At 38.1% G+C, this 10,184-nt stretch overlaps 1 protein-coding gene across 1 annotated transcript in view; it reads left to right on the forward strand.

Moving 5' to 3' along the window:
• LOC134702070 (uncharacterized) overlaps window positions 1-10,184 on the forward strand; it is a 252,744-nt gene that overhangs the window by 164,844 nt on the left and 77,716 nt on the right. The gene's annotated exons all lie outside the window — the stretch shown is intronic.

Raw genomic sequence — 10,184 nt, forward strand, 5'->3', positions numbered from 1 at the left:
ATGTCTTTTGGTTATTTGTGTTGATGGATTGCTATCTCATTGACATATATCCCACACCTCATTTTACACGCACGTTGTGTGTTGTCCATTAGAGGTCTACTGGTTATTTGAGTTGTTGGATTGCTGTCTTATTGACATATATCCCACATTTTCTTTTACTCGTACGTTGTGTGTTGTCCACTAGATGTCTTTTGCTTATTTGTGTTGTTGGATTGTTGCCTCATTGACCTATATCACACACACCCTTTTACTCATGCGTTGTGTGTTGTCCACTAGATGTCTTTTGGTTATTTGTGTTGATGGATTGCTATCTCATTGACATATATCCCACACCTCATTTTACCCGTACGTTGTGTGTTGTCCATTAGAGGTCTACTGGTTATTTGTGTTGTTGGATTGTTGTGTCATTTACGTTTATCCCACTCCTCCTTTTACTCGTACGTTGTGTTGTGTCCACTTGATGTCCATTGGTTATTTGTGGTGTTGGGTTGTTGTCTCATTGACGTATATCCCACATCTCATTTTACTCGTACGTTGTATGTTGTCCACTAGATGTCTAATGGTTATTTGTGTTGTTGGATTGTTGTCTCATTGACGTATATCCCACATCTCCTTTTACTCGTACGTTGTGTGTTGTTCACTAGATGTCTAATGGTTATTTGTGTTGTTGGGTTGTTGTCTCATTGACGTATATCCCACATCTCCTTTTACTCGTCCGTTGTGAGCTGTCCACTAGACGTCCCTTGGTTATTTGTGTTGTTGGATTGTTGTGTCATTTACGTTTATCCCACTCCTCCTTTTACTCGTACGTTGTGTTGTGTCCACTTGATGTCCATTGGTTATTTGTGGTGTTGGATTGTTGTCTCATTGACGTATATCCCACACCTCCTTTTACTCGTACATTGTATGTTGTTCACTAGACGTCTCTTGGTTGTTTGTGTTGTTGGATTGTTGTCTCATTGACTTATATCACACCCCCTTTTACTCATACGTTGTGTGTTGTCCACTAGATATCTAATGGTTATTTGTGTTGTTGGATTGTTGTCTCATTGACGTATATCCCACACCTCCTTTTACTCGTACGTTGTGTGTTGTCCACTAGATGTGCATTGGTTATTTGTGTTGTTGGATCGTTGTCTCTTTGACGTATATCCCACCCCCCTTTTACCCGTACGTTGTGTGTTGTCCACTAGATGTCTTTTGGTTATTTGTGTTGATGGATTGCTATCTCATTGACATATATCCCACACCTCATTTTACACGCACGTTGTGTGTTGTCCATTAGAGGTCTACTGGTTATTTGAGTTGTTGGATAGCTGTCTTATTGACATATATCCCACATTTTCTTTTACTCGTACGTTGTGTGTTGTCCACTAGATGTCTTTTGCTTATTTGTGTTGTTGGATTGTTGCCTCATTGACCTATATCACACACACCCTTTTACTCATGCGTTGTGTGTTGTCCACTAGATGTCTTTTGGTTATTTGTGTTGATGGATTGCTATCTCATTGACATATATCCCACACCTCATTTTACCCGTACGTTGTGTGTTGTCCATAAGAGGTCTACTGGTTATTTGTGTTGTTGGATTGTTGTGTCATTTACGTTTATCCCACTCCTCCTTTTACTCGTACGTTGTGTTGTGTCCACTTGATGTCCATTGGTTATTTGTGGTGTTGGATTGTTGTCTCATTGACGTATATCCCACATCTCCTTTTACTCGTACGTTGTATGTTGTCCACTAGATGTCTAATGGTTATTTGTGTTGTTGGATTGTTGTCTCATTGACGTATATCCCACATCTCCTTTTACTCGTACGTTGTGTGTTGTCCACTAGATGTCTAATGGTGATTTGTGTTGTTGGATTGTTGTCTCATTGACGTATATCCCACATCTCCTTTTACTCGTACGTTGTATGTTGTCCACTAGATGTCTAATGGTTATTTGTGTTGTTGGATTGTTGTCTCATTGACGTACATCCCACATCTCCTTTTACTCGTACGTTGTGTGTTGTCCACTAGATGTCTAATGGTTATTTGTGTTGTTGGATTGTTGTCTCATTGACGTATATCCCACATCTCCTTTTACTCGTACGTTGTGTGTTGTCCACTAGACGTCTCTTGGTTATTTGTGTTGTTGGATTGTTGTCTCATTGACGTATATCCCACACTTCCTTTTACTCGTATGTTGGGTGTTGTCCACTTGACGTCTCTTGGTTATTTGTGTTGTTGGATTGTTGTCTCATTGACGTATATCCCACACTTCCTTTTACTCGTATGTTGTGTGTTGTCAACTAGATGTCTCTTGGTTATTTGTGTTGTTGGATTGTTGTTTCATTGACGTATATCCCACATTTTCTTTTACTCGTACGTTGTGTTGTGTCCACTAGATGTCTATTGCTTATTTGTAATGTTGGTTTGTTGTCTCATTGACTTATATCACACCCCCCCCCCCCTTTTACTCGTACGTTGTATGTTGTCCATTAGATGTCTAATGGTTATTTGTGTTGCTGGATTGTTGTCTCATTGACTTATTTCACACACCCCTTTTACTCATACGTTGTGTATTGTCCACTAGATGTCTAATGGTTATTTGTGTTGCCGGATTGTTGTGTCATTGACGTTTATCCCATTCCTCCTTTTACTCGTACGTTGTGTTGTGTCCACTAGATGTCTTTTGGTTATTTGTGGTGTTAGATTGTTGTCTCATTGACATATATCCCACACCTCATTTTACCCGTACGTTGTGTGTTGTCCACTAGAGGTCTACTTGTTATTTGTGTTGTTGGATTGCTGTCTTATTGACATATATCCCACACCTCCTTTAACTCGTACTTTGTGTTTTGTCCACAGTGGTCTATTGGTTATTTGTGTTGTTGGATTGTTGTGTCATTGACGTATATCCCACATTTCCTTTATACTCGTACGTTGTGTGTTGTACACTAGACGTCCGTTGGTTATTTGTGTTGTTGGATCGTTGTCTCTTTGACGTATATCCCACATCTCCTTTTACTCGTACGTTGTGTGTTGTTCACTAGATGTCTTTTGGTTATTTGTGTAGATGGATTGCTATCTCATTGACATATATCCCACATCTCATTTTACCCGTACGTTGTGTGTTGTCCACTAGAGGTCTACTTGTTATTTGTGTTGTTGGATTGCTGTCTTATTGACATATATCCCACACCTCCTTTAACTCGTACTTTGTGTTTTGTCCACAGTGGTCTATTGGTTATTTGTGTTTTTGGATTGTTGTCTCATTGAGGTATACCCCCCCCCCACCCCTTTTACTCATACGTTGTGTGTTGTCCACTAGATTTCTAATGGTTATTTGTGTTGTTGGATTGTTGTGTCATTGAAGTATATCCCACACTTCGTTTTACTCGTATATTGGGTGATGTCCACTTGATGTCTTTTGGTTATTTGTGTTGATGGATTGTTGTTTCATTGATGTTTATCCCACATTTTCTTTTACTCGTACGTTGTGTGTTGTCAACTAGATGTCTATTGCTTATTTGTGTTGTTGGATTGTTGCCTCATTGACCTATATCACACACATCCTTTTACTCGTCCGTTGTGTGTTGTTCACTAGATGTCTAATGGTTATTTGTGTTGTTGGATTGTTGTGTCATTGACGTTTATCCCACCCCTCCTTTTACTCGTATGTTGTATGTGTCCACTAGATGTCCATTGGTTATTTGTGGTGTTGGATTGTTGTGTCATTGACGTTTATCCCACTCCTCCTTTTACTTGTATGTTGTGTTGTGTCCACTAGATGTCCATTGGTTATTTGTGGTGTTGGATTGTTGTCTCATTGACGTATATCCCACATCTCCTTTTACTCGTACGTTGTGTGTTGTCCACTAGACGTCTCTTGGTTATTTGTATTGTTAGATTGTTGTTTCATTGACGTATATCCCACACCTCCTTTTACTCGTACGTTGTGTGTTGTCCACGAGATGTCCATTGGTTATTTGTGTTGTTGAATCGTTGTCTCATTGACGTATATCCCCCCCCCCCTTTTACCCGTACTTTGTGTTGTGTCCACTAGATGTCCATTGGTTATTTCTGGTGTTGGATTGTTGTCTCATTGACGTATATCCCACATCTCCTTTTACTCGTACGTTGTGTGTTGTCCACTAGACATCTCTTGGTTATTTGTGTTGTTGGATTGTTGTCTCATTGACTTATATCACACCCCCTTTTACTCATACGTTGTGTTTTGTCCACTAGATATCTAATGGTTATTTGTGTTGTTGGATTGTTATCTCATTGACGTATATCCCACACCTCCTTTTACTCGTCCGTTGTGAGTTGTCTTCTAGAGGTCTACTGGTTATTTGTGTTGTTGGATTGCTGTCTTATTGACATATATCCCACATCTCCTTTTACTCGTACTTTGTGTTTTGTCCACAGTGGTCTATTGGTTATTTGTGTTGTTGGATTGTTGTCTCATTGAGGTATATCCCACATCTCCCTTTATTCGTACATAACATTGCAATATTGAATGAAAATAACACATATAGTTAACATCTATCAGTGACAGCAATAAATATCGTTTTTATTGTAGAATTATGTATCATTTGAAAATTTTGGACTATAGATAAATTATCAGAAAGTTTTCTCACTTTTTAATTGTATCAAATGAAATATTCTCAAACTTACCATTTACGGAAATAATGGTTAAAACTATTCTACAAAAAAATTATTTGTCTCATTTCGAGCAGATCCCCCCCTCTCGTCTTCTATCTTAGGTAAACAAATATTACGAAAGTGAAAATCATGTGGTATTTAAAATCTAAGTAATTTCTTAAGTAAAATTCGACCTAATAGGTGGAACTAATTTCTTAAGTAAAACTCGACCTAATAGGTGTAAGTAATTTTTTAAGTAAAATTCGACCTAATAGGTATAAGTAATTTCTTAAGTAAAATTCGACCTAATTGGTATAAGTAATTAATTCAGAGTAGGATAGCCGAACATATGCATCCTCTTACTGGTAGATTTCTATGTCTGAGGTAACAAAACTAAACACCAAACATATTTCGGAAATTCTTTTGGAAATATAAAAAAAAAGAGAAAAAGTAATTTTTAAGAGGGCATTTGAACTTTAGTCATACGAATGTCCTGATATCTGAACTTTAGTCATAGGAATGTCCAGACCTTATCATTTAATAACAAATAAAAACATCTCATAAAGTTTAACAGGAAAAATTAATACATTTGTAGTTAAAAATTGGTATCAAACTGTATGTCATATTTCCATTGTCCTTGACCGTTTTTTCGTGGTTCAGCTTAAACATGAGTGCTCACACTGAATTGTTTTTTTTTCTGATCGTGATTGAATTTATGTTAAAAGTCTGTGACATGAAAGTTTTACTGCAAGCACACGTATCACATGAACTTAACATTACCAGTGATCGGTGCGAATGAGGTCAAGGTCTGATGGACCCTACCAGACAGACATGTTTTACAATCATACCAGACACCATACAAGTATATATATAGCCTATTGCAGACAGTATCAGAGAAAAAGATCTAATTACAAAAACTTCACATTTAGCAATAAACCATAAAAGTGGTGTATGAAATGATTCCAAGGTATACATGTAAGTCTGGCGATTACGTATGAGACATTTCTCCACAAGAGAAAAAATGACGTAGAAGTTAAAACAACGGTACGGCCTTCAACAATGAGAAAAGCCATATCATATTGCAATCTATAAAGATCCCAGAAATGACATATGTAAAACAAATTATACTAGAAAACGTACGGCCTGATTTATGTACAAACCAATGAACGAAAAACAAATATAATATGCAGCGAACAAACGACATTACTGAGTTATTGGCTCCTGACTTGGGACAGGCACATACAAAATGTGAAGGGATTAAACATGTTAGCGGGTGTCTCCCCCCTTTAACCTCGAACAGTGGTGGATCAGCACAACACAGGAACAGACTGTACAAAACAATAATTGGAACAGGCAAATATAGAATGTGGCGGGGTTGAACATGTTTGTGGGCGCCAAACCCTCCCCTTACCTGGTACAGTGGTGTAATAGCACAGCATTAGAACATTCTCTAAAACTCAGTTCCAAAAGGCTTAACTCATCAAATCGATACAAGCACTTAAACAACTAACAAAAAACACTAAAGACACAAAGTTAAGATTTGACTAATAAAAAAACATGTATCGAAAGGAAAAATATCTATCAGTACACATCCAACAACTTATATATTTAGTGTAATAAAAGACGAGAAAAACAAGATGCTAAAATATAGATATCGACAGAATCCTCTCATTATTCTGGTTGTTCTGGTGTAAAAATCAATTCAAGACACCAGCAACGCAACGACACATATATATAAAGACACCAGCAACCCAACGACACATATATCTAAAGACACCAGCAACCCAAGGACACATATATCTAAAGATACCAGCAACCCAACGACATATATATATCTAAAGACACCAGCAAGCCAACGACACATATATCTAAAGACACTAGCAACCCAACGACACATATATCTAAAGACACCAGTAACCCAACGACACATATATCTAAAGACACCAGCAACCCAACGACACATATATCTAAAGAAACCAGCAACCCAACGACACATACATCTAAAGACACCAGCAACCCAACGACACATACATCTAAAGACACCAGCAACCCAACGACACATATATCTAAAGACACCAGCAACCCAACGACACATATATCTAAAGACACCAGCAATCCAATGACACATATATCTAAAGACACCAGCAACCCAACGATACATATATCTAAAGGCACGAGCAACCCAACGACACATACATCTAAAGACACCAGCAACCCAACGACACATATATCTAAAGACACCAGCAACCAAACGACACATATATCTAAAGACACCAGCAACCCAACGACACATATATCTAAAGGCACCAGCAACCCAAACACATATATATCTAAAGACACCAGCAACCAAACGACACATATATCTAAAGGCACCAGCAACCCAACGACACATATATCTAAAGACACCAGCAACCCAACGACACATATATCTAAAGACACCAGCAATCCAACGACACATATATCTAAAGACACCAGCAACCCAACGACACATATATCTAAAGACACCAGCAATCCAACGACACATATATCTAAAGACACCAGCAACCCAACGACACATACATCTAAAGACACCAGCAAACCAACGATACATATATCTAAAGACATCAGCAACCCAACGACACATATATCTGAAGACACCAGCAACCCAACGACACATATATCTAAAGACACCAGCAACCCAACGACACATATATCTAAAGGCTCCAGCAACCCAACAACACATATATCTAAAGACACCAGCAACCCAACGACACATATATCTAAAGACACCAGCAACCCAACGACACATACATCAAAAGACACCAGCAACCCAACGACATATATATCTAAAGACACCAGCAACCGAACGACACATATATCTAAAGGCACCAGCAGAGCCAAAAACCAAACGAGAACGAGGCTAGTCGCCACAAAGATGTTTAAATCTCTAAATCGTTCTGATTCTAAATAAAGATGTCAACATACAGTCTTAAACAATAGACAAACGTCTATACAAAATGTCTAGCTCTAAGTCGTCCCGAGTCTAAATAAAGAGGTCAACATGCAGTCTTAAACAATAGAAGTTCTTAAAGGTAAAAAACGGACGAAAAGAGACTACTTTGACGAGGTACTTTGATTGAGATACGTGCGGCTTATCTAGTTCTAAAACGTAAAAAAGGGACGAAGAGAGACTACTTTGACGGGGTACTTTGATTGAGATACATGCGGCTTAACTAGTTCTCAAAGGTTAAAAAACGGACAAAGAGTGGCTAATTTGACGAGGTACTTTGATTGAGATACATGCGGCTTAACAAGTTCTTAAAGGTAAAAAATTGACGAAGAGAGGCTACCTTGACGAGGTATTTTTATTGAGATACATGCGACATAACTAGTTCTTAAAGGTAAAGAAGGACGAAGAGAGGCTACTTTGACGAGGTATTTTTATTGAGATACATGCGGCATAACTAGTTCTTAAAGGTAAAGAGGGACGAAGAGAGGATTCTTTGACGGGGTACTATGATTGAGATACGTGCGGCTTAGCTAGTTCTTAAAGGTAAAAAAAGGGACGAGGAGAGGCTACTCCGACGGGGTACTTTGATTGAAATACATGCGGCTTAACTAGTTCTTAAAGGTAAAAAAGGAACGAAGAGAGGCTACTCTGACGGGTACTTTGATTGAGATACGTGCGGCTTAACTAGTTCTTAAAGGTAAAAAAGGGACGAAGAGAGGCTACTCTGACGGGTACTTTGATTGAGATACGTGCGGCTTAACTAGTTCTTAAAGGTAAAAAAAAGGGACGAAGAGAGGCTCCTCTATTGGATACTTTGATTGAGATACATGCGGCTTAACTGGTTCTAAGAGGTAAAGAGGGACGAAGAGAGGCTCCTCTATTGGATACTTTGATTGAGATACATGCGGCTTAACTAGTTCTAAAAGGTAAAGAGGGACGAAGAGAGATTATGAACCATTTCTACTGGAATCATTATTTTTTGCCATCTTTTCCCGTTTTGAGTATTGAGTCTTGGATATTTTAATATTCATTTTAATACTGTTTCAATAAAAAATTGTGTGCCACAAAAAAGTATTTAACAAGAAAACTAACTCGACTTCTTACTGAAATTCATTGGACATTGCTGTTTTAAAAATGGAAGCAGTATTACAGGGTTTTTTTAAAGATCTGGACGCGCATTTAAAATTTATTGAACATGTTGAAGGACGAACTCAAATTAAATAACTCAAATCATAACTCGAAGTTTAACTTTCAACTTGAAATGCGACTCTAACTCGGAGCTTAAATCGAAGTGTAAAAAACGAAACTTGAACTTATTAATAAACTCGAACTTTAGCTCGTATCTATCTTGAACGCGAAGATTATATAGTATGGCCTTGTCGTCGAAAAAGTGGCTGTATGTAAAAATTGCCTCCACACTTCAACTCAACTTTATCAAGCTGCAGACCAAATATGCGATCATTCCCTTTCCATAGAATAGAAGCAAAGAAAAGTTTGACGACATATTATCTTTTACAATGTGTGTTGTTCAAACTATATATATATATATATATATATACGGTTGTGACGTCATTTATGACCTACGGTATGTTTGGCATTGAAGATACGTTCTGTAATAATTGTTGTAAGGGAGCTACCATTTTATTTCTAAGGGGGATGAGAGGAAGGCTAAGATGTAAAATTTTGTCCTGCATTTTTTTAAAGTGTAATCTCTGTCCTGTCTTTTTATTTTTCGCTCTATTCGGTCCCCTTCCCCCCCACCCCCACCCCTTTTTTACTGAAATTATTCCACAGTCACCATTTTTTTGCACGTGAACCAAAGACGACTGAAATCCCTATAAGACTAAGTTTTAAACGAATAAATATGTGCATCTTACAAACAAGTTTAAGAGCAAAACGGTAAAATATATTTTTGGAAATATGTTAATAATTTTTAGTTATGATTTATCAATTAGTTGTTGCTTAAAACGTCCAGTGGCAAATATTTAATACATATTCAGAACGAGAAACCATCAGTCCCAAATAGGTTGGCCGGTCGGAATGAAGGACGGGAAACTTGAACCCTTTACGAATTTGTTTCAAGTGTTATTTCAAGTGCAGAGGGCCAACCTACTTTCTCTACACGAAGCATCGATTTTGACCGGATGTGGCAGGGTATGTATACATCCCCGCCCTGTCAAACGGACGCATTCCTTCATCAAGGGTTAAAGTTTCTGCCGGAACGGGAGGAGTCCAGATGACCATATTTCCATGCCCCAGTCAACATTGTCAACCCTTGAGATGTTTGTAGTTATGACTCAGCATCATGTGCAATAAATTGTCAAAATGCATGTTTTTTCATCGGTTACCGCAGACCCCCCTTTTTGAAATTAATAGCCTTGGACTTACTAAAATCAGAGACAGATCATATACACATGCATGTAAAATTAAAATTGAGAATGGAAATGGGATATTTGTCAAAGAGACAACAACCCGACCATAGAACAGACGACAGCAGAAGGTCACCAACAGGTCTTCAAGGCAGCGAGAAATTCCCGCACCCGGAGGCGTCCTTCAGCTGGCCC

Source organism: Mytilus trossulus, unplaced genomic scaffold, assembly GCF_036588685.1.
Source record: "Mytilus trossulus isolate FHL-02 unplaced genomic scaffold, PNRI_Mtr1.1.1.hap1 h1tg000396l__unscaffolded, whole genome shotgun sequence".
In the NCBI taxonomy this organism is placed as follows: domain Eukaryota; kingdom Metazoa; phylum Mollusca; class Bivalvia; order Mytilida; family Mytilidae; genus Mytilus; species Mytilus trossulus.